This window comes from Bubalus bubalis, chromosome 14 (genome assembly GCF_019923935.1).
Source record: "Bubalus bubalis isolate 160015118507 breed Murrah chromosome 14, NDDB_SH_1, whole genome shotgun sequence".
In the NCBI taxonomy this organism is placed as follows: Eukaryota; Metazoa; Chordata; class Mammalia; order Artiodactyla; family Bovidae; genus Bubalus; species Bubalus bubalis.
In genome coordinates, this window is record NC_059170.1 from 9353580 (window position 1) to 9379059 (window position 25480).

The 25480-nt window shown below is 42.6% G+C and overlaps 1 pseudogene; it reads left to right on the forward strand.

The window, feature by feature from the left end:
* The first annotated feature begins 2240 nt into the window (after positions 1-2240).
* Positions 2241-11627, forward strand: LOC102398726 (annotated as a pseudogene).
* The last annotated feature ends 13853 nt before the right edge of the window (positions 11628-25480 follow it).

Genomic DNA, 25480 nt, shown 5'->3' on the forward strand with positions numbered 1-25480 from the left:
AGGTCTGCTGGATCATGGAAAGTGCAAGAGAGTTCCAGAAAGACATCTATTTCTGCTTTATTGACTATGCCAAAGCCTTTGACTGAGTGGATCACAAGAAACTGTGGAAAATTTTGAAAGAGATGGGAATACCAGACCACCTGACCTGCCTCTTGAGAAACCTGTATGCAGGTCCAGAAGCAACAGTTAGAACTGGACATGGAAGAACAGACTGGTTCCAAATAGGAAAAGGAGTATGTCAAGGCTGTATATTGTCACCCTGCTATTTAACTTATATGCAGAGTACATCATGAGAAACGCTGGGCTGGAAGAAGCACAAGCTGGAATCCAGATTGCCAGGAGAAATATCGATAACCTCAGATATGCAGATGACACCACCCTTATGGCAGAAAGTGAAGAGGAACTAAAAAGCCTCTTGATGAAAGTGAAAGAAGAGAGTGAAAAAATTGGCTTAAAGCTCAACATTCAGAAAACAAAGATTATGGCATCCAGTCCCATCACTTCATGGCAAATAGGTGGGGAAACAGCAGAAGCAGTAGCTGACTTTATTTTTTGGGGCTTCAAAATCACTGCAGATGTTGACTGCAGCCACGAAATTAAAAGACGCTTACTCCTTGGAAGGAAAGTTATGACCAATCTAAATAGCATATTGAAAAGCAGAGATATTACTTTGCCAACAAAGGTCTGTCTAGTCAAGGCTATGGTTTTTTCCAGTGGTCATGTATGGATGTGAGAGTTGGACTGTGAAGAAAACTGAGCACCGAAGAACTGATGCTTTGGAACTGTGGTGTTGGAGAAGACTCTTGAGAGTCCCTTGGACTGCAAGGAGATCCAACCAGTCCATTCTGAAGGAGATCAGCCCTGGGATTTCTTTGGAAGGAATGATGCTGAAGCTGAAACTCCAATACTTTGGCCACCCCATGCAAAGAGTTGACTCATTGGAAAAGACCCTGATTCTGGGAGGGATTGGGGGCAGGAGGAGAAGGGGACGACAGAGGATGAGATGGCTGGATGGCGTCACCGACTCGATGGATATGAGTTTGAGTGAACTCCAGGAGTTGGTGATGGACTTGGAGGCCTGGCATGCTGTGATTCATGGGGTCGCAAAGAGTTGGACATGACTGTGCGACTGAACTGAACTGACTGATGTGTTAGGTGCTTAGGATAATGCCTGCCACAATGAGGAATTTAAGTTTTCCCTGATGTAATGACTCATTATTGCTATTACTAATACAAAGGACTTTGACTTTTCCAGAGAAGAAATACATGCCAGTTGCCTCCATTGCTACCATGGTAGCCGCATGATGTGGAAAGCACAGATCTCACATGACACCTGAAGACATGAGGTTCTGGGAGATTTAAATCCTCAGGCACAAAGTTAGGAATACACAGAGCTGGTACCCTGATTGAGGTCCTATGGGCCCATCACCAATGAGGGAGAGCAGGAGGAAGGAAGTGGTTATAGGCAGTCTTCCAAGGTCCCCTGAAGTTCACTCATGCAGGCAGCATTTCTGTTTGCAACACCAGGTGAGGGACAGCAAGTCCCTCACCTAGTCATATGGTGGAGATGTATTCATTTCCCTGCTTCTTTTCGACCCCCTCCCTTTACTCGTTTTTCAATGCATAAAGAGAGCTATACTCCAGGATGGCCTAACCTTCTCAGCTCAGTTCCTGCCTGGACCAATGCCTGAAAAAGAGCAAGCGTCCATCCAGTGGAGAAGCTGTGGCAGTGGTTGCAGGAAGCTGTCCTGTGTCACCCCTGTCATCTGCGGCAGGTGAGGCGGGTCAGGGCATTGAGGCCCAGATGTGATGAAAGTAGCACAAGGCTGAAAAGAAGGACCTGGGCTAACACACTGCTATTCACCGATATGTCCTTTGATCCATCTCATCCCCTCACTGGCCGTCCATCATGTGCCATGCACTTGTCAAGGTTCTCAGATGTCTCTGAAAGTCCATATTGGACAAACTCCATCTGTCTGATCACAACCTGTGCTTACACTAGACCCACAGGCATAATCAAGCCTGAAAACTACTGTTCTCAGACTAGTTCTCAGACTTGGCCCCTGCAGACAGAAGGCATGGTTAGGAGGGAGGTTTCTCAATAAACAGGACTGACCCAGCTCCTCCCCTGACTCACTCCCTTCCTCATCCTCTGATCTCACCCCTCAGCCAGGATATTAAAAGCTCAGTCTGTGCATCCCCAGCATCCTCAGGAGCCCTCCTGCAAGGCCCGCACCAAGATGAACTGGCTCTGCCTCTTCGCAGCCCTTGTCTTCCTCCTTGTTTTCCTGGTGGACAGCACCCCGGTGTATGAACACCATACCCAGGACCAAGGTAGGACCAGGCTCACCTCTCCTGTATAGACTGGAGGGAAATGATGGAAGTCCATGGAAGGGCTGGGGGCCAGTTGTGACCACACTGCTACCAGTCTTCTCTGAACTTCTCCTGTCATTTTGGGCAGGATGTTTGTTCAGTTTTGGCAGCATTGGTCTTCCTGACTATGCCAGGATATTCCCTAGTTACCAGAGCTACTCTGTGGTGTGGTGTGTGGTCTTCTCATTGGGGTGGCTTCTCTTGTTGCAGAGCAGGGACTCTAGGCATCTGGGCTCAGTAGTTGCAGATCACCTGCTTAGTTACCCCAAGGCATGTGGATCCTCCCAACCAGGGATAGAGCCCATGTCCCCGCATTCACATGTGGATTCTTATCTACTGGACCACCAGGGAAGTCTTACGTTGGAAACTTTTAACTCCACTGACATCACGACACTCTTGAGGATATGTATTAAATTTTTATATTAAATATTTATCTCTCCCACCTAACTCTACCAGATCAGGGCCCATTTCTGAGACTCTATTCCTGGTCCCTGCCTTGTCCCTGAACCTTGCTGTTGTGTAGTAACCAAAAGCTGCCTATTTGATCCTTGTTTTGATTAATAGCCCAGGCCTCCTAAAACTTGGAATTTACTGACTTTATAGGTTATAAGATGAGTCACCAGAGGAGACTCAAGATACCTTCAGGATGAGGCTGGTGTCCAAGAAACTTCAAACATCCATTTCATGGTTCCAGGCTTCACCATATCTCATTCCAGACCCTCTGTGGAGAGTGGATGGACCTGAGAATGAGATCAATCACCAGTGGCTGATGATCCAACCAATATACTTGTTTAGTGAACCCTTGGAAGAAATACATAAAAACTGGGCTCAGAGAGCTTGTGTGTTTTTGAATACAGGCAGCTGATGTGAGGGTGCTATGTTCACTAGGGCACAGAGGCTGGGCACAGCTCCCTCCCCCTTTGCATACACATCTCTTCCTTTTTGCTGCCTTGAGTTACATTTTGTATAGTTATCTGGAAAGTGTAAGCAAGTGTTTTTCCTAAGTTCAGCCACTGATTCTATTGAGCTGTTGATTTTGAAGGTGGGGTCATGGACATCCCAATTTTCACCATTTGATCACAAACATGAGAAACTCAGGACCTCACGGCTGGCAGCTGAGTTGAGAACGGTCTTGAGTCCTCAACCTGCAGAGTCTGCACTAACTCCACAGATTTCAAATCAGAAGTAAATTGACTTGCTAGACACCCAATGGGTGTTTAGGGACTCGGTTGCTCTTAAAGGACCCCATATTTGTTGTCAGAGTAAAACCCAAACTCACTCTGCCCTGTGATTCGGGGGCTCAAGTGATGTTCCAAAAGGGGGGATTCATGAAAGTAGGACACTGCACCCAGAATCTGTTCTCAGTTATCTGTATTTTCAGAGTTCCTGGCAGAATCAGGTAGTGTATCAAATGGGTTGTAATGTGACAGTGTCCTGTCCTGACCCAGATAGCTACATGTCCTAGGGCAAGTCATCAGCTATTTTCTCATTGGAACAGGGGATACATGTTACATGGGTTTTTGAAGAGAAACCAGTCATGAATATAAAGAGTTGAATAATATTTCATGGTGAATTTTGTGCATTTTCCACCAAGATGTGTCAATCTGAAAATGATTCCTCTACCTACTTGCTTTGGGCAAGAAGGAATATTTAGGTGTCAAATAACAATTATTCCTCTATTAGGAAATATAACCAGAAAAACCTGGGATGAGTGAGCAGAGCCACTGCAGAGAAAGTAAGAAACACACAGAGCACAGTTTGGCTTTGCCCCTGGGACCAAGGCTGATACAACATTAGTAAAGTCTCCAGGCCCTTTGCTTGTCTTCTTTTGACTATTATTTTATTATCTATATTTGCTCCCTTCCTTGTCCACTGTTGACTATTGCTTTATTATGCATATTTGATCCTTGTCCTGGTGCATGGGCCAGGCCTCCTGAAATTCCTGGAATGTACTGTCTTTCATAGGTCTGGAGACAAGCCATAGAAGGGGACCTGAGAAGCGTTCAATAATAGATGTGATAACAAATGTCATCCACGGTGTGGTTAAAGGTTTGAACTTTTTCCACCTCTGGGGAGAGGGGAGGGCACTGGGATTGAGAATAATCACCACTGGTCAACGATTCAATCAATATGCCTGTTTAGTGAAACCTCAATGAAAATCCACAAATTTGGGCAATCAGGGAGCTTTTGGGGTGGTATCACACGACAGTGATGTGAGGGTCCAGTCCAGTGTTCTCTAGGACATGAAGGCTCCTCACAACTCCACTTCCACTTTGCCCTGCATATCTCTGTCATTTTTCTGTGCTTATATTTATCCTTAATAATAACGTGAGATCCCTATGTGAGTGGTCTTCCTGAAAGTGGTCGTGAGGTTTATTGAGTTATTGAAAATGGAGTGGGGTAATGGTACTTCCAAGCTTTAGCTGCTTTGTCAAATCACGACTTTACTGTCATTCAGATTGAGGACAGTTTTGAGCCCTCAACATGCAGAAGCTGTACTAACTTCCCAGATTTTGTATCGCAATTAAATTAACTTGCAGGCACCCAGTGGGTGTTTGGGGAATTGGATGTTGTTGCTGTAGACACCATGTATTTAGTGTCAGGGAAACCCACAGTCACTCTCCCTGTGCTTTGGGAGCTCAGGTTAGGTCTGGGGACAGGGGAGTAATGAAAGTGGGACAATGAACCCAGAGACTCTCAGCAGTTATCGGTATTTTCAGAGTTCCTGGCAGAATAGGATAGTATATCAAATGGGTTGTGACCTGACCATATCTTGTCCTGACCCTGCCACCCATATGCTGTGTGTCCTGGGGCAAGTCATCTACAGTTTCCTCATCTGAACAGCAGATACCTGCTACATGGGTTCTTTGAACATATTACTGGTCATAAACATAAAGAGTTTATTCACATTCATGGCAAATAGTGGTGATTTTCCTATGGATATGTTCATTTGAAATACTTTCTCTACCTACTTGCTTGGGTCAGAAAGAATATTTATGTGTCAAATGATGATTATTCCTCTCTTATAAAAATTAATCAGAACGACCTGGGAAAATGAGCAGAGTGTCCAGGCCTTTTCCCTCGTCCACGTTTGACTATCATTTTATTATCCATATTTGATCCTTGTCCTGGTTCATGGTCTAAGACTCCTGAAAATTGTGGAATTTTTGTCTTTCATAGGTATCAAGATATTTCATGGACTAAAAGGATTGGCTGACATAATCAGTAATGGAATTCAAGGTTTGAAACTCCTTCACCTGTAAGGAGAAGGGAGGGCACTGAGGTTGAGATCAGTCATCGCTGTCCAAAGATTCAATCAATATCCCTGTTGATGGAAACCTCAATAAAAATTAAAAACATAAAAATGAAACTCCATAAATTTTGGCATTCAGAGAGCTCATGGGTGGGAACCAGTGGTGATGATGTGAGGGTGTTGTGCTGTCTAGGGCACGAACGCTCCCCACACCTCCACTCTTTCTTTGCCCTCCATGTCTCTTCCATTTCACTGTTTCTGAGTTTTCTCCTGAATATTATTCTGAGGACAGAAAGATAGGTTTTTCTGAGTTCAGTCGCTGGTTGAATGGCTGGCATCTGAAGTCAGGAGAGTCTTGATACCTCAACCTGTGGCATTGGCAATGACTCCACAGATATGGTCTCAGAAGTCAATTGACAGTGGGGCACCCACTGTGTATTGGGAATTGGATGGGGTTGGCGCAGAAACCATATCTTTGCAGTCAGGAAAAATCCCAGACTCACTCTGCCTTGTGATTTGAGGGCTCACATGAGGCTTGGGGAGCTGAGTAGTGAAGGTAGGACACTGCATCTAGAAACTCTTATCAGTTGCCTATATTTTCAACCTCCAAGCAGAATCTATAGTGTATCAGTGGGTTGTGATATGGCAGTGTCTTGTCCTGATCCCACCACCCACATGCTTGTGTTGTGGGGCAAGTCATTTGTAGCTTCCTCATCTGAAAAGGGGAAATTTCTTACATGAGTTCTTTGAATGATGATGAATTATGAATATACACAATTTATTCCCATTTCATACCCAGATTTGTCCATTTTCCACCATGATGTGTTAATCTGAAAAGAATTCTCTACTTACTTGTTTTGGACAATTAAAACTATTTCTTTATCAAATAATGATTATTTCTCTGTTATGAAAACTAACTGAAAGATGTGGAGACACTGTGGAGAGGAACTGCAGGGAAAGCAAGAAACACAACCCTTGTGTTAGGCTGTGGGACCAAGCCTGAGACAATTTTACTAAAGTCTCCAGGCTCCTTCCCTTGTCCTTTTTGACTGTCATTTTCTTGTCCATTTTTGATCCTTTCCCTGTTTCATGGACCAGGCCTCCTGAAACTCTTGCAATTTACTCTCTTTCATAGGTCAGGTAATGATATCCAGAACGCAACTCGAGAACCATACAGTCGAGGAGTTCCTAACATAAATACTCAAACATGGTAAGAAAGGTTTTGTATTTTCTGCACGTCTGGGGAGAGGGAAGGTCACTGAGATTGAGATCAATCACTAATGGCCAATGATTCAATCAATAAGCTTGTTTCTTGAGACCTCATTTCAGTCAGTTCAGTTCAGTCGCTCAGTCATGTCTGACTCTTTGCAACCCCATGGACTGCAGCATGCCAGGCCTCCCTGTCCATCAACATATCCCGGAGCTGACTTTTTCACTCTCCTCTTTCACTTTCATCAAGAGGCTCTTTCATTCCTCTTTGCTTTGAAACCTCAAACCTGCATAAATATTGGGGTTCAGAGAGTTTTTGGGTGGTGAATACAAATACATGATGTCAGAGTGCTGTGCTCACTAGGGCACAGAGGCTCTGCCAACCTAGAGTCCCTTTCATCGTACACACCTCCTCTGTTTCACTCTTTGTGAATTTTCAACTCTATTAATCTGAGAACAGTCAGTAAGTGTTTTCCTAAGTTTGGTTGTCAGTTCCATTCAGTTATTGAACATGGAGATGTGGTCATGGAAAATCCTAATTTTAGCCATTTGGTCACAAGCATAAGTAGCTTTGGACCACATGGTTGGTACTAAACAGGACGGTTGTGATCCTTCAGTGGGCGGTATCTGTACTAACTGCACAGATGTCAAGTGACTGGGGACACCCAATGAGTGGTTTGGGGAATTGGTTGATGTTGGTAGAGACACCACATATTTGGTGTCAAGGGAAACCCAAACTCACTCTCTGCTTTAATTTGGGAGCTTAGGTGAGGTTTGCAGACAGGGAAGTAATGGAAGTAGGACACTGCATCCAGAAACTCTTACAAATAAATGGTATTTTCAGAATTCCTGGTAGAATCAGGTATTGTATCAGATGGGCTATGACATGATAGTATCTTGTCCTGACTCTACCACCCCTGTACTCTGTGTTCTGGGGCAAGTCATCTGCAATTTCATCTGACTAGCAGAAAAATATACAAGCATTCTTTGATTATCAGTCATGAATATAAATAATATCACATTTCATGACCAATTTTGTCCATTTTCCACCAGTGTGTTAATATGAAGAACATGATCTTTGACTTCCTTTGGTCAAGAAAAAATATTGATATGTCAAGTAATGATCATTCCTCTATTATTAAAATAAACAGAAAGACATAGGACCACTGAGCAGAGCCACTGCAGGAACACAACAAACACAGTCCCTGTCTCATGGGAGCTAGGCTGAGACAATATGAGTAAAGTCTCCAGGCCCTTTACTGTCCTCTTTTGACTAATATTTTATTATTCATACATTTGATCCATATTTGATCCTTGTCCTGCTTCATTGCCCAGGCCTCCTGAAACTCTTGGAATTTCCTTTCTATGTCATGAGACCACTCAGGGAAAGCAAAGTAGGAAATCTTCATGTCTGAGCTGGTCCTCAAAAAACTCAAACACCTATTTGTTGGTTGGAAATTTCACCACTTCCTTGCCAGCATCTCTGGGGAGGAGGGAAGACTCTGAGATTGAGATCAATCAGCAATGGCCACTAACTCAGTCAATATGGCTATTTATTGAAAACCTCCATAAAAATCCACAAATATTTGGTTTCAGGCAGGTTTTCAGGTTAATGATAACCCATACAGACCATTTTACTATCCTGTCAGGAGACTGAATGTTAGTGGGACATTGACCATTATGTAGATGTGTCCCATCATTAAGGTCATTTTTTTTTTTTTTACTAAAAGGAAATCAATTATACCCTTCTATTTGATGGCTGTGCACCTGTGGAGAGAATGAAAATTGGAGTTATTATGTCCCTATAATGCATTGTTCTTGGGGTGGAGATACAGCTGTGAAAAAATAAGGCAATATAGTTTGCCTTGTAGCAGGGAGACAAATAATAGCAAAGAGGAGATATTCTATGATAGGTTATAAGCTTTTAGAACGTAGGGAGTAGTGCTTAAAAAGGATGCTGTGCTTTAACTCCACAGTTTCAGGGAAACCTTCTGTGATAAGGAGGCATTGAGCAGAGGCTGCAGAAATAACATACCTGGTCTGTTCGAGCAGCAGCTGGATCTAGTGTTGCTGGAGCTGAGTGAGTGGAGGAGAGGGGAGTGGAAGGGGATGAGGCAGAGATGTCATGGGGGCAGGTCGTGAGGAGCCTTGTACGCCTTTATAAGAATCAGAGTTTGATTCTCAGAGAAAAGGGGAGTCACTGAGGAGGTGATCTTGGGAGCAATGGAACAGGGCTCTATAATAACAGGGTCTCTGAGGCTGCAGTGCACAGAGTATCCTCTAGGGGGCAAAGAGCAGAGACAGAGGCCCAGGGCCAGTAAGCAGGCTGCTGCAGTGGTCCACATGGAGTGTCATCTATGTTGTTCCCTGGGTGGATCCCAGGTCTCTCTAATAACATGAATGTCTTGCTCTGTTGAAGTTTCTATGGAGGCTTAATTACCTAGTCACGATGCATTAAATCATTTGCCATGGGAGACTGTTCAACAGACAGCTCCATTATCCTCCCTGAGGTTGAGGAAAGGCAAAGGGATAATGGATAGAAGACCATGGTGGAGGGTGGGAATGAAAGTGCCCACCGCCTTGTAGACACTCCTTTCCTATGCAATAAGAGCCCATTCTGGTTTATGAGGGTCTTTCCAAAATCACTGACTTCATATATCAGAAGACACTTTTATTGTTCTCATCAGAAGAGAAACGCCAAGAGTTTTAGGAACTCTGTGCCAGGAAAAGGATGAAAAAATAAAAAGAACACATATATTTCTTCTTATAATCACAGTATCAACATATTGATAGTTCAACATTCAATTTATTCAGTCCTCCTGATGGATCAGAAGTAAACAGACTGGTATGTTTTCTACATGCACTTTTCCATTATGGCATGATTCCTTCACATTTTTTTATTCATGGTGGAACGTTTTTACCATATACAAAGGTGCAGAGAACAGTATTATAAAACCCACCTACCCAGACCCAGTAATTATTGACATATGGGGAATGATATTTACCTGTGATCTCTTTTCATTGCTATCAGTTCAGTCGTTTAGTTGTGTCCAACTCTTTGCATTCCATGGACTACAGCACGCCAGGCCTCCTTGTCCATCACCAGTTCCCAGAGTCCACACAAACTTATGTCCATCGAGTTGGTGATGCTATCCAACCACCTTATCCTCTGTTGTCCCCTTCTCCTCCTGCCTTCCATCTTTTCCAGCATCAGGGTCTTTTCAAATGAATCAGCTTTTCACATCAGGTGGCTAAAGTGTTGGAGTTTCAGCTTCAACATCAGTCCTTCTGATGAATATTCAGGACTGATTTCCTTTAGGATGGACTGGTTGGATCTCCTTGCTGTCCAAGTGACTCTCAAGAGTCTTCTCCAACACCACAGTTCAAAACCATCAATTCTTCGGTGCTCAGCTTTATTTATGGTCCAACTCTCACATCCATACATGACTATTGGAAAAACCATAGCCTTGATGAGATGGACTTTTGTTGGCAAAGTAATGTCTCTGCTTTTTAATATGCTGTCTATGTTGGTCACAACTTTTCTTCCAAGGAGTAAGCGTCTTTTTGTTTCATGGCTACAGTAACCATCTGCAGTGATTTTGGACCCCCCCCCCCCACCCCGCCCCAAGAATAAAGTCTTCCACTGTTTCCAGTGTTTCTCCATCTATTTGCCATGAAGTGATGGGACCAGATGTCATGATCTTAGTTTTCTGAATGTTGAGCTTTAAGCCAATTCTTTCACTCTCCTCTTTCACTTTCAAGGGGCTCTTTATTTCTTCATCACTTTCTGCCATAAGGGTGGTGTCATCTGCATTTCTGAGGTTATTGATATTTCCCCCAGCAATATTGATTCCAGCTTGTGCTTCATCCAGCCCAACATGTCTCACGATGTACTTCGTATTATGTTAAATAAGCAGGGTGACAATATACATCTTGACATACTCCTTTTCCTATTTGGAACCAGTCTGTTGTTCCATGTCCAGTTCTAGCTGTTGCTTCGTTGCTATAGAGTTGTGTATTTCTTTTTTTGAGCATTTATTTGGTGCTTTGGTGTTAGTTGCAGGGTACAAACTCAGTAGCTGTGGCCTGCTGACTTAGATGTCCCTCAGGATGTGGGACTTTAGTTTTCTTATAAAGGGATTGAACCCCAGGCTCCTGTACTCAAAGGCAGATTCTTAACCAATGGCCCACCAGGGAAGTCCCTTAGAAGTTTCTGAGACTAAGCAAAGGCATTATACCAATTTTTGTTAAAATACTTCATGAGGAGATATATAATTGAACACAATTAATATATCAGGTCACCCCTAGCAGCATTCCTAATTCTGTCCCAGAAAGAAGGTTTTTAAATGACCTTTTCCATCTGACCACCCTCCACAAGCCTAGCATTCTCTACTGCAAACAAACTGGCGGTTCTAGCTGTTGTCCTTGTATGAGCTGTGATGACTGTCCTCATAACTGAGCCATTGCCCCTCCTTTCCCAGCAGCTTCTAAGCCTGAATTCTGCCTGGAGCCTGAATTAAAGGGTCCCTGCAAGGACCAGATGACCCGTTACTTCTACAATGCCAAGACTGGGTACTGCGAGCCATTTGTATATGGCGGCTGCGAAGGGAACAAGAATAACTTCCAGACGTTATTGGACTGCATGGTGACCTGCTGTCCAGTGACTGTGACCATGTGGTAAGATAGGGGGCAGGGCACAGGGGAGGGGAAGGACTGGGAATGAGGTGGAGCTCAGGGGACCACACACCAGTCACACCTGCACAGTGTCTTCCTCCTTAATGCTTCCCAGGAGAAGAGGCTGCAGAGTCCTGTGAAACCACACACTGAGCAAGTTCTCCAGGGGTCAGCTTGGCAGAAGGTCAAAGTGGGATTCCTTTTAAGAGAACCTGAGCCTAATCATGTGCTCCTCCTTCTTAGATCGGAATAGTGAGTCAACCACCCTCCAGGGAAGATCTTCAGTGCTCCTGAGCACCCCACCTTGGCATGGAAAACTCACTTCTTTCTGGTTGGGCATTCAGGTTATGAAGATAATGGTTTCATACTTTTTGTAAAATCTAGACTCTGCTAAGATAATGGGTGTCCACGTCTGGGCATACAATGATGGCACTCAACAAGTTCCTTTCCTTTTGCAGAGGACATGTGAAGAGTGGTTCCCAGAAAATGTGATGCCCGAGGAGGACCCCTGCAGGGCTGGGCCATGGCTGCTTCTGAAACTGTTCATTCTCTCGCAGTCCTTCTGTCCACTACCCTCCACAGCAGAACCTATTTACTTCCTGTCCTCTATTGGTCAACATGTCTAATTCTGTCTCATCCAGCTGGCTCTCAGCACCATGAGAATGTTTTCCCTTTATTCCTAGCACTTCGCTTAGCTCCTGGCACCAAGTAGACAGTTCCTAATTATTTGAGGAAGAAATAAAGGAATGTAGGAGCACATTCCTCAAGACCAGAGTAACTATAGAGCCTGCAGTTTGATGTAGGACTTTGTCTTAACCAAAATCCTCACTGCATCCTCCCCTTCATCCCCCTCCCCACCATCACTGCTCTCTTTGTGGATGTCACATGTGGAATTTGTTGCATCCAGTTCTCAGAATCAGTAATGAGAGAAGGGTTTGTGATGAAGAAGCTTCTTGACCCAACAATGATGTTGCGATTTTCCTTTCCATAGCTTCAAATACTGTGGCTTATATTTCAATAATAATGCATTTTTAATAAATAATTCAATAATGCATTTCAATAAATGCATATTCTAAATTAACCTGTCTGGATTGGAGTCTTTTCCTTGAAATTACAAACCTTAACCAATAGGGTCCATGGGAATATTGGTACTTCTCACTTTTCTACAGACAGTGGACACCTACTGTTTCACTGTCCAGAGACTATGCCCTCATGGGTATAGGAAGCAAACCAATTACAGCATAACTGACCATTTAATAGCCACCCTAAGCTACACAGAACCGTGGGAGACAGACATCTGCACATGAGCTTTCATTCCTTTCTTCTAAGTTCAGTTTAATTTGGGGGCAGGTTTTCCTCCTGGACTCTCAGAAGGAGAATGGACATGAGGCTCAGTTGCCACTTTTCTAAGGAATCCAATTCCCTGAAGTCACAGGTGGGGAGGGGGCTTCTAACTTTCATTAAAGAAGGGCAATTACCATGTAGTATCCCAGGCTCTGTGTAAGCATTTTGCCTGCATTACTCTATTAATCATGCTAAGAATCCTTCAAGGAATAGAATGGCAACATAGAGATGGCACTTATCTGCTGTATTCATTTTCTAACATGGCAGGTCCCCACTCTCCCAAGTAAAGGACTTTGATGATATTTTCCTGCTCTTCTTTTGGAAAGATTTAGGATGGAGGCACCTGGAGAACAGATACTGTATGTTTCAAATCACATCAGTGAAGTTTGACTTGGGGACCTCAGCAAGTAGAGTATTTAAATGAACGAGAACACACAGGGTGCTGGTGATGTTACTCCCTTCCTTGAATACTTTGGCAAATTCTCCACATCTCTGAGCTTTGCTTTCTTTAGTTGTAAAATAAGGCCCCAGATCACAGAGTTAGCAAAAGAAAGAACTGGGACTCCAACTGGGTCCTCTGTTCTAAGAACCACTGGTGCAGAGTCCACAGTTGTGGTGGGGTAGTGTTGCAAGTGATCTTCCAAGGTCCCTGAGATCCACTCCAGTGCCTGAGATCCACTCAGGGAGGCAGCTCTCCTGCTGGTGAAACCAGGTGAGGGGCAGTGGGTGGTCAGCTCTGGAGATGCTGTTTGTCTCTTCCTCCCTTTTGCCCATTCCCCTTACTTTTTTTCTACCCAGAATATCAGGGTTTGTGCTCCAGGTGGAGATGCTCTTCCCCAAGTTCAACATCTGCCTGGGCCAGTGCCAGGTAAAGACCTGGTGTCTGTCCAGTAGAGATGCTGCCACAATGGTTGCTGATAGCTTACATGAAGTAGGTGGCATTAACGTAAGAGAGGAGGCATTGATAGGCAAATGTGATGACGCTGCATGAGTCTGTAAAGGAGGACCTGACACACTACCGTTTACTTGTCTTTTTTTTTTTAATTTTATTTTTTAACTTTACAATATTGTATTGGTTTTGCCATATATCAACATGAATCTGCCACAGGTATTCACGTATTCCCCATCCTGAACCCTCCTCTCTCCTCCCTCCCCGTACCATCCCTCTGGGTCGTCCCAGTGCACCAGCCCCAAGCATCCAGTATCGTGCATCGAACCTGGACTGGCGACTCGTTTCATATATGATATTATACATGTTTCAATGCCATTCTCCCAAATCATCCCACCCTCTCCCTCTCCCATAGAGTCCAAAAGACTATTCTATACATCAGTGTCTCTTTTGCTGTCTCGCATACAGGGTTATTGTTACCATCTTTCTAAATTCCATATATATGCGTTAGTATACTGTATTGGTGTTTTTCTTTCTGGCTTACTTCACTCTGTATAATAGGCTCCAGTTTCATCCACCTCATTAGAACTGATTCAAATGTATTCTTTTTAATGGCTGAGTAATACTCCATTGTGTATATGTACCACAGCTTTGTTTACTTATTTGTCTTTTGATCTGCTTTCATCCACTCACTGACCATCCAATGCCATGTGCTGCTCTAGGTGCTGGGATGCTCCTTGTGTGACCATATCGGACAAAATTCCACCGGTATAATCAAATTCTGTTTTCACGAGAGCACAGACAGAGTCAAGTTTGAGATTCGGGGTACTTGGCATTTGGCCCCACCAGACAGAAACAAGGCAGAGGAGCCTGACTGGCTATAGTCCATGGGAATCTTAGAGTCAGACCAGACTGAGTGACTCAGCAGACATGCACATACAGGCAGAAACAGGACCATGGAAGCTGGGGAGATTACACGTTGTACATGACAGACACCAAATCCTCCATTTCCTTACTCCCCTCCTTCTCATCTGTTCTTACCCATCTGCTGGGACATAAACCGATCTGTCAGCACCCGTTTTCAATAGACACCCTTCTGCAAGGTCAGAAACACGAGCAGGCTCTGCTTCTCTGCAGCCCTGCTCGTTCTCCTGGCCACCATGCTGGGCAGAATCCCTGAGGTGAAACAAGCAACAAGGCCCAGAGTAAGTCCCAGCTCACCTCTCCTCTATAGACCAGAGGGAAAGGAGGTGAGTGCATGGAAGTGGTGGGAAGAGGGCCATGGTGGATGCTGCCAGCCCTCTCTGGGTTCCTTAAGGGAAGTGAGCATTTGAACTCCAGGGACATTTCTTGACTCTTAAAAAGCATCATCATGTGTTCTGCTTTTAATAAAAATATCTCACCTCGTTTTACAGAATCATGAACTTTATCTCTGAGACTGTCTATTCCTAGTCTCTACTCTGTCCCTAAATCCCACTTTAGAATAGTAAAAAGATCCATACTTGATCCTTGCCCCGTTTCATGCCCCAGGGCTCCTAAAACTCTTGGATTTTATTGTCTTTCTGTAAGAAATGAGATCAGTGGAGGATGAGGTCTTAGTGTCTGTGCACGCCTGGATCCAGAACACGGCATCAGATGTTTAGAGGGTTAAGTGATCAGTCCTCAGTCCCTCTGGGGAGAGGAGTGAGTACTGATACTGAATTCCATTAACAATGGCCAAAGATTCCATCAAATTTCCTCCATCCAACCCTCAATTAAAACCCATCAACACTAGATACAGAGAGCTTCAAGGGAGGTGATAACATCAAGGGTTTGTCAGGCAGGCATGTCCTGAGATGGCATGGAGACTCAGCATTTCCTACTCCCTCTTTGCCTTATCTTCTCCTCCATTTTGCTGTCCCTGAGTTTTATCATTTGTAATGACCGGGGAAAGTATGTAAAGGGCTTATCTGAATTCAGTGAGTGGTTCAGATAATTTGTTCAACATGGGAGGTGAATCAAGGAACCTCTAAATTTATACCCAGTTTGTTACATGTGTAAGTGACCACAGGGCTTGTGATCAACTCTTGAAGGGTGGTCAGGCCTCAGGTATGGAGCCCTAACCCTGTGGGGTCTGGATCACTTCTGAGGACTTAGCATCAGATGTGAATTGACTCCTGGATACCCAGTGGTTGTGGGGGAACTGGTTGCTGTTGGCAGAGACCCCACATGTTTGGTGTCTAGGACAAACTCAGATTCTCTCTTTTATACCATTTGGGTCTGGGGTGAGCCTCAGGGACTTGGGAGTACACTATCTTGAGGAGAGCACTTAAGAGCAAGCAGTTCATGATCTCTTTATTGCCAAATTCAGATTTAAATTGAAGAAAGTAGGGAAAACCACTAGACCATTCAGGTATGACCTAAATCATATCCCTAACGATTATACAGTGGAAGTGACAAATAGATTTAAGGGGCTAGATCTGATAGACAGAGTGCCTGATGAACTATGGACGGAGGTTCATGATATTGTACAGGAGACAGTGAGCAAGACCATCCTCAAGAAAAAGAAATGCAAAAAAGGAAAATGGATGTCTGAGGAGGCCTTACAAATAGCTGTGAAAAGAAGAGAAGCCAAAAGCAAAGGAGAAAAGGAAAGATACACCCATATGAATGCAGAGTTCCAGTGAATAGCAAGGAGAGATAAGAAAGCCTTCTTGAGTGATCATTGCAAAGAAATAGAGGAAAACAATAGAATGGGAAAGACTAGAGATCTCTCCAAGAAAATTAGAGATACCAAGGGAACATTTCATGCAATGATGGGCTCAATAAAGAACAGAAATGGTAGGGACCTAACAGAAGCAGAAGATAGTAAGAGCAGGTTCAAAAATACACAGAAGAACTGTACAAAAAAGATTATCATGACCCAGATAATCATGATGGTGTGATCACTCACCTAGAGCAAGACAACCTGGAATGTGAAGTCAAGTGGGCCTTAGGAAGCATCACTACGAACACAGCTGGTGGAGGTGATGGAATTCCAGTTGAGCTATTTCAAACCTTTAAAAATGATGCTATGAAAGTGCTGCACTCAATATGTCAGCAAACTTGGAAAACTCAGCAGTGGTCACAGGACTGGAAAAGTTCAGTTTCCATTCCAATCCCTGAGAAAGGCAATGCCAAAGAATGCTCAAACTACTGCACAGTGTCACTCATCTCAATGCTAGTAAGGTAATGCTCATATTCTCCAGGCCAGTCTTCAACAATACATGAACCATGAACTTCCAGATGTTCAAGCTTGTTTTAGAAAAGGCAGAGGAACCACAGACCATATTGTCAAGATCTGCTGCATCATCAGAAAAGCAAGGGCATTCCAGAAAAATATTGATTTCTGCTTTATTGACTATGCCAAAGCCTTAGAGTGTGTGGATCACAATAAACTGTGGAAAATTCTGAAAGTGATGGTAATTCCAGACCACCTGACCTGCCTCTTAAGAAATCTGTATCAGGTCAGGATGAAACAGTCAGAACTGGACGTGGAAGAACAGACTGGTTCCAAATAGGAAAAGGAGTACGTCAAGGCTGTATATTGTCATTCTGCTTATTTAACTTATATGCAGTGTACATCATGAGAAACCCTGGGCTGGATGAAGCACAAGCTGGAATCAAGATTGCTGGGAGAAATATCAATAACCTCAGATATAGAAATGACATCACCCTTATGTCAGAAAGTGAAGAAGAACTAAAGAGCCTCTTGATGAAAGTGAAAGACGAGAGTGAAAAAGTTGGCTTAAAGCTCAACATTCAGAAAACTAAGATCATGACATCCTGTCCCATCACTTGATGGCAAATAGATAGAGAAACAGTGGAAGACTTTATTATTGGGGGAGGGCTCCAAAATCACTGCAGATGGTTACTGCAGTCATGAAATAAAAAGACACTTACTCCTTGGAAGAAAAGTTATGACAAAACTAGACAGCATATTAAAAAGCAGAGATATTACTTTGTCAACAAACTCAGTCTCGTCAAGGATACTGTTTTTTCAGTAGTCATGTATGGATGCGACAGTTGGACCATAAAGAAAGCTGAGCACTGAAGAATTGATGCTTTTGAAGTGTGGTGTTGGAGAAGACTCTTGAGAGTCCCTTGGACTGAAAGGTGATCCAACCTGTCCATCCTAAAGGATATCAGTCCTGAATACTCATCAGAAGGACTGATGTTGAAGCTGAAACTCCACATCTTAGGCCACCTGATGCAAAGAGCTGATTCATTTGAAAAGACCCTGATGCTGGGAAAGATTGAAGATAGGAGGAGAAGGGGACAATAGAGGATGAGATAATTGGATGGCATCACTGACTCAATGGACATGAGATTGAGTACATTCCAGGAGTTGGTGATAGACAAGGAGGCCTGGCATGCTGCAGTGCATGGGTTTGCAAAGAGTCAGACAGAACTGAGAGATTGAAATGAACTGAACTGAACTGAGAGCACTGAAAACCCCTCACCACGGGGGGAAGGTCATAAGATGTCAAGGGATAGGACAGGGAGACCACTTTCTCCCCCACAAATTTATCAAAAATTCATTTGAATTCTGGGCAACTTCCACAAAACAACTTCTGAATGCTGGCAGAGGACACCAGGCATCCAGAAAGGCAGCCCATTCTCTTCAAAAGGAGGTAGGACAAAATATACAAGACAAAAAGAGAGACAAATGAGTTAGGGTTGGAGACCCGTCTCAGGGAGTGAGTTATGAAGGAGGAGAAGTTTCCAAACACCAGGAAACTCTCTCACTAGCCAGTCTGTGGGGGAGTTTTGGAATCTCAGAGGGCAACATAACTGGGAGGGGAAAAAAAAAAAAAAAAACAAACCCACAGAATACATGCCTAACTGCAACTCCCTGAAGAGGAGTAGCCCAGACGCTCGTGTCTGCCACCACTAGTGGGGGTTGAACATGGAGTCTCTGGTTGCATGCTTCGGGTAAGGGTTGGGATTGAATGCCCTGAGGACAATCTTGGGGAGCTAACATGAAATACAAACCCAAACTTTGGGATAGCCAAAGAAAGAGAGAAAGAGAAAGAGAGAGAGAGAGAGAGAGAAGTTTCCCACAAAAAGCTCTAACCTAAGGTGCTGCCTTGCTGCTCACAGAACAAAGGATTGATCAAATAGGAAAGGAGAGATCGCCAGGTGCAGACCAGCCCATGCCCCTGCTGGAGGCAGAGAGGCAGGTGGGTGATTGCCAGGAGGCAAGGGGCAATCTTGGCCCAAGGGACAGCATCCTTCACCAAACTGTGAGCAGGCTCCCAGTTGCTAACCAAGTCTTCCTGGGACCCTGGACCAGTTGACATCTACCAGGAGGGTTGCAGCCAGATATCAACTACCCAGAGGAGACACATGGCACACCTGAGACAGTACTCTTGCGGCACACCTGGGAAACCAAGAGGCAGGGACTGGGGAGGTGATTAAGACGCACAACCCACTTGGGACAGTGTGCTCACCAAGCACTGGTCACCTGAGCTCCCTGGGCCTGGGAAGGGCACAAAACGCAAGCCCAACCGAGTCTGTGCCTTTGTGGAGTACCTGAGAACCTGAACCTGAGCAGCTTAGAGCTAGGAAGTGCACAAAACCCAGGGCCCGCTTTGGACAGCTCCCATGCAGAACAACATGGAGCCTGAGCAGTGTAGACTGGGAAAGCACATGTGCTGTTAGCTGGGGCAAACCCAGTGTGGTCCACACACTGCGAGCACTCCCCATACACACCAGTGATATGTTTGCAGTGTTCTTCCCTCCCCACAGCACAACTGAACAAGTGAGCCTAAATAAGTGACCACCTTGGCCCCCTTGTGTCAGGGCAGAAATTAGACACTGAAGAGACTTGCCAACACAGGAAGCCGAAATAAACAAAGAAGAGGCAACTGCTCTGGAAGTCTTGATTGCAGACTGTTCACAGGTGCAACAGATTAAAACCCTGTAGTTAGCACTGACTAAGCATTGGAAGGGGCGTATAGACCTTGAACAGAAGTACAAGCTGCAACAGGGAACTATCTGAAACTGAACTGACCCCACACTGCCCTCTACAGCTCCAGATAAATTTGTAGATATATTTATTCTATTATCATTAAAAAAATTTTTTTAACAGCATATTGCTCTTTTTCATTAGCTTGCTAGGTCATGGAAACCTCATTACAGAACGTGTTCATCATGTGATTATAATAAAAATATTTTTTTGGATGTTTATAAAATTATTTATTTTGCATATTTATTATTATACTTGTTAAGAGATTTATTTCTGTTTTGCTTCATTTCTTTTATTTTGCTTTTTTCCTGTTTTTTAAAAATATTTTTAATATAAATTTATTTCTTTTAATTGGAGGCTAATTACTTTACAATATTGTATTGGTTTTGCCATATATCAACATGAATCCACCACAGGTGTACTCGTGTTCCCCATCCTGAACCTCCCTCCCACATCCCTCCCCATACCATCCTTCTGGGTCATCCCAGTGCACCAGCCACGGGCATCCTGTATCCTGCATCGAACCTGACTGGTGATTCGTTTCACATATGATATTATACCTGTTTCAATGCCATGCTCCCAAATCATCCCACCCTCTCCCTCTCCCACAGAGTCCAAAAAACTGTTCATACATCTGTGTCTCTTTTGCTGTCTCGCATACTGGGTTATCATTACCATTTTTCTAAATTCCATATATATGCATTAGTATACTGTATTGGTGTTTTTCTTTCTGGCTTACTTCACTCTGTATAATAGGCTCCAGTTTCATCCACCTCATTAGAACTGATTCAAACGTATTCTTTTTAATGGCTGGTAATGCTCCATTAACAGACTGGTTCCAAATAGGAAAAGGAGTACGTCAAGGCTGTATATTGTCACCCTGCTTATTTAACTTATATGTAGAGTACATCATGAGAAATGCTGGACTGGAAGAAACACAAGCTGGAATCAAGATTGCCGGGAGAAATATCAATAACCTCAGATATGCAGATGACACCACCCTTATGGCAGAAAGTGAAGAGGAACTCAAAAGCCTCTTGATGAAAGTGGAAGTGGAGAGTGAAAAAGTTGGCTTAAAGCTCAACATTCAGAAAACAAAGATCATGGCACCCGGTTCCATCACTTCGTGGGAAATAGATGGGGAAACAGTGGATACAGTGTCAGACTTTATTTTTTTGGGCTCCCAAATCACTGCAGATGGTGACTGCAGCCATGAAATTAAAAGACACTTACTCCTTGGAAGGAAAGTTATGGCCAACCTAGATAGCATATTCAAAAGCAGAGACATTACTTTGCCAACAAAGGTCCGTCTAGTCAAGGCTATGGTTTTTCCTGTGGTCATGTATGGATGTGAGAGTTGGACTGTGAAGCAGGCTGAGCACCGAAGAATTGATGCTTTTGAACTGTGGTGTTGGAGAAGACTCTTGAGAATCCCTTGGACTGCAAGGAGATCCAACCAGTCCATTCTGAAGGAGATCAGCCCTGGGATTTCTTTGGAAGGAATGATGCTAAAGCTGAAACTCCAGTACTTTGGCCACCTCATGTGAAGAGTTGACTTATTGGAAAAGACTCTGATGCTGGGAGGGATTGGGGGCAGGAGGAGAAGGGGACGACAGAGGATAAGATGGCTGGATGGCATCACTGACTCGATGAACATGAGTCTGGGTGAACTCTGGGAGTTGGTGATGGACAGGGAGGCCTGGCATGCTGTTATTCATGGGGTCACAAAGAGTCAGACACGACTGAGCCATTGAACTGAACTGAATGCTCCATTGTGTATATGTACCACAGCTTTCTTATCCATTCGTCTGCTGATGGACATCGAGGTTGCTTCCATGTCCTGGCTATTATAAACAGTGCTGCGATGAACACTGGGGTACACGTGTCTCTTTCAATTCTGGTTTCCTCAGTGTGTATGCCCAGCCATGGGATTGCTGGGTCATATGGCAGTTCTATTTCCAGTTTTTTAAGGAATCTCCACACTGTTCTCCATAGTGCTGTGACTAGTTTGCATTCCCACCAACAGTGTAAGAGGGTTCCCTTTTCTCCACACCCTTTCCAGCATTTATTGCTTGTAGACTTTTGGATAGCATCCATTCTGACTGGTGTGATGTGGTACCTCATTGTGGTTTTGATTTGCATTTCTCTGATAATGAGTGATGTTGAGCATCTTTTCATGTGTTTGTTAGCCATCTGTATGTCTTCTTTGGAGAAATGTCTGTTTAGTTCTTTGGCCCATTTTTTGATTGGGTCGTTTATTTTTCTGGAATTGAGCTTCAGAAGTTGCTTGTATATTTTTGAGATTAATTCTTTGTCAGTTGCTTCATTGCTATTACTTTCTCCCATTCTGAAGGCTGTCTTTTCACCTTGCTTATAGTTTCCTCTCTTGTGCAGAAGCTTTTAATTTTAATTAGGTCCCATTTGTTTATTTTTTCTTTTATTTCCAATATTCTGGGAGGTGGATCATAGAGGATCCTGCTGTGATTTATGTCGGAGAGTGTTTTGCCTATGTTCTCCTCTAGGAGTTTTATAGTTTCTGGTCTTACATTTAAATCTTTAATCCATTTTGAGTTTATTTTTGTGTATGGTGTTGGAAAGTGTTCTAGTTTCATTTTTTTACAAGTGGTTGACCAGTTTTCCCAGCACCACTTGTTAAAGAGATTGTCTTTTCTCCATTGTATATTCTTGTCTGCTTTGTCAAAGATAAGGTGTCCATACATGCGTGGATTTATCTCTGGGCTTTGTATTTTGTTCCATTGGTCTATATTTCTGTCTTTGTGCCAGTACCATACTGTCTTGATGACTGTGGCTTTGTAGTAGAGCCTGAAGTCAGGCAGGTTGATTCCTCCAGTTCCATTCTTCTTTCTCAAGATTGCTTTGGCTATTCGAGGTTTTTTGTATTTCCATACAAATTGTGAAATTATTTGTTCTAGCTCTGTGAAGAATGCTGTTGGTAGCTTGATAGGGATTGCATTGAATCTATAGATTGCTTTGGGTAGTATACTCATTTTCACTATATTGATTCTTCCGATCCATGAACACGGTATATTTCTCCATCTATTAGTGTCCTCTTTGATTTATTTCACCAGTGTTTTATAGTTTTCTATATATAGGTCTTTAGTTTCTTTAGGTAGATATATTCCTAAGTATTTTATTCTTTTCGTTGCAATGGTGAATGGAATTGTTTCCTTAATTTCTCTTTCTATTTTCTCATTGTTAGAATATAGGAATGGAAGGGATTTCTGTGTGTTGATTTTATATCCTGCAACTTTACTAACTTTATATTCATTGATTAGCTCTAGTAATTTTCTGGTGGTGTCTTTTGAGTTTTCTATGTAGAGGATCATGTCATCTGCAAACAGTGAGAGTTTTACTTCTTCTTTTCCAATTTGGATTCCTTTCATTTCTTTTTCTTCTTTAATTGCTTTCGCTAAAACTTCCAAAACTGTGTTGAATAGTAGTGGTGAAAGTGGGCACCCTTGTCTTGTTCCTAACTTTAGGAGAAATGGTTTCAATTTTTCACCATTGAGGATAATGTTTGCTGTGGGTTTGTCATATATAGCTTTTTATTATGTTGAGGTATGTTCCTTCTATTCTTGCTTTCTGGAGGGTTTTTATCATAAATGGATGTTGAATTTTGTCAAAGGCTTTCTCTGCATCTATTGAGATAATCATATGGTTTTTATTTTTCAATTTGTTAATGTGGTGTATTACATTGATTAATTTGCTGATATTGAATCCTTGCATCCCTGGGATAAAGCCCACTTGGTCATGATGCATGATCTTTTTAATGTGTTGTTGGATTCTGATTGCTAGAATTTTGTTAAAGGTTTTTGCATCTATGTTCATCAGTGATATTGGCCTGTAGTTTTCTTTTTTTGTGGTATCTTTGTCAAGTTTTGGTATTAGGGTGATGGTGGCCTCATAGAATGAGTTTGGAAGTTTACTTTCCTCTGTAATTTTCTGGGAGAGTTTGTGTAGGATAGGTGTTAGCTCTCCTCTAAATTTTTGGTAGCATTCAGCTGTGAAGCCGTCTGGACCTGGCCTTTTGTTTGCTGGAAGATTTCTGATTACAGTTTCGATTTCTGTGCTTGTGATGGGTCTGTTAAGATTTTCTATTTCTTGCTGGTTCAATTTTGGAAAATTGTACTTTTCTAAGAATTTGTCCATTTCTTCCAAGTTGTTCATTTTATTGGCATATAATTGCTAATAATAGTCTCTTATGATCCTTTTTACTTCTGTGTTGTCTGTTGTGATCTCTTCATTTTCATTTCTAATTTTATTGATTTGATTTTTCTCCCTTTGTTTCTTGATGAGTCTGGCTAATGGTTTATCAATTTTATTTATCCTCTCAAAGAACCAGCTTTTGGCTTTGTTGATTTTTGCTATGATCTCTTTTGTTTCTTTTGCATTTATTTCTGCCCTAATTTTTAAGATTTCTTTCCTTCGACTAACCTTGGGGTTCTTCATTTATTTCTTTTCTAGTTGCTTTAGGTGTAGAGTTAGGTTATTTATTTGGCTTTTTTCTTGTTCCTTGAGATATGCCTGTATTGCTATGAACATTCCCCTTAGAACTGCTTTTATAGTGTCCCACAGGTTTTGGGTTGTTGTGTTTTCATTTTCATTCATTTCTATGCATATTTTGATTTCTTTTTTTATTTCTTCTATGATTTGTTGGTTATTCAGCAGCATGTTGTTCAGCCTCCATATGTTGGAATTTTTAATAGTTTTTCTCCTGTAATTGAGATCTAATCTTACTGTATTGTGGTCAGAAAAGATGCTGGGAATGATTTCAATTTTTTTGAATTTACCAAGGCTAGATATATGGCCAGGATGTGATCTATCCTGGAGAAGGTTCTGTGTGTGCTTGAGAAAATGGTGAAATTCATTTTTTGGGGGGTGAAATGTCCTATAGATATCAGTTAGGTCTAACTGGTCCATTGTATCATTTAATGTTTGTGTTTCCTTGTTAATTTTCTGTTTAGCTGATCTATCTATAGGTGTGAGTAGGATATTAAAGTCTCCCACTATTATTGTGTTACTGTTAATTTCCCCTTTCATACTTGTTAGCATTTGTCTTACATATTGTGGTGCTCCTATATATATATGGGTGCATATATATTTATAATTGTTATATCTTCTTCTTGGATTGATCCTTTGATCATTATGTAGTGTCCTTCTTTGTCTTTTTTAACAGCCTTTATTTTGAAGCCTATTTTATTTGATATTAGTATTGCTACTCCTGCTTTCTTTTGGCCTCTATTTGTGTAGAATATCTTTTTCCAGCCCTTCACTTTCAGTTTGTATGTGTCCCTTGTTTTGAGGTGGGTCTCTTGTAGACAGCATATATAGGGGTCTTCTTTTTGTATCCATTCGGTCAATCTTTGTCTTTTGGTTGGGGCACTCAACCCATTTATGTTTAAGGTAATCATTGATAAGTATGATCCCGTTGCCATTTACTTTATTATTTTGAGTTCGAGTTTATACACAGTTTTTGCATTTCCTGTCCAGAGAAGATCCTTTAGCATTTGTTGGAGAGCTGGTTTGGTGTTGCTGAATTCTCTGTTTTTGCTTGTCTGTAAAGCTTTTGATTTCTCCTTTATATTTGAATGAGATCCTTTCTGGGTACAGTAATCTGGGCTGTAGGTTACTTTCTTTCATCACTTTAAGTATGTCCTGCCATTCCCTCCTGGCCTGAAGAGTTTCTATTGAAAGATCAGCTGTTATCCTTATGGGAATCCCCTTGTGT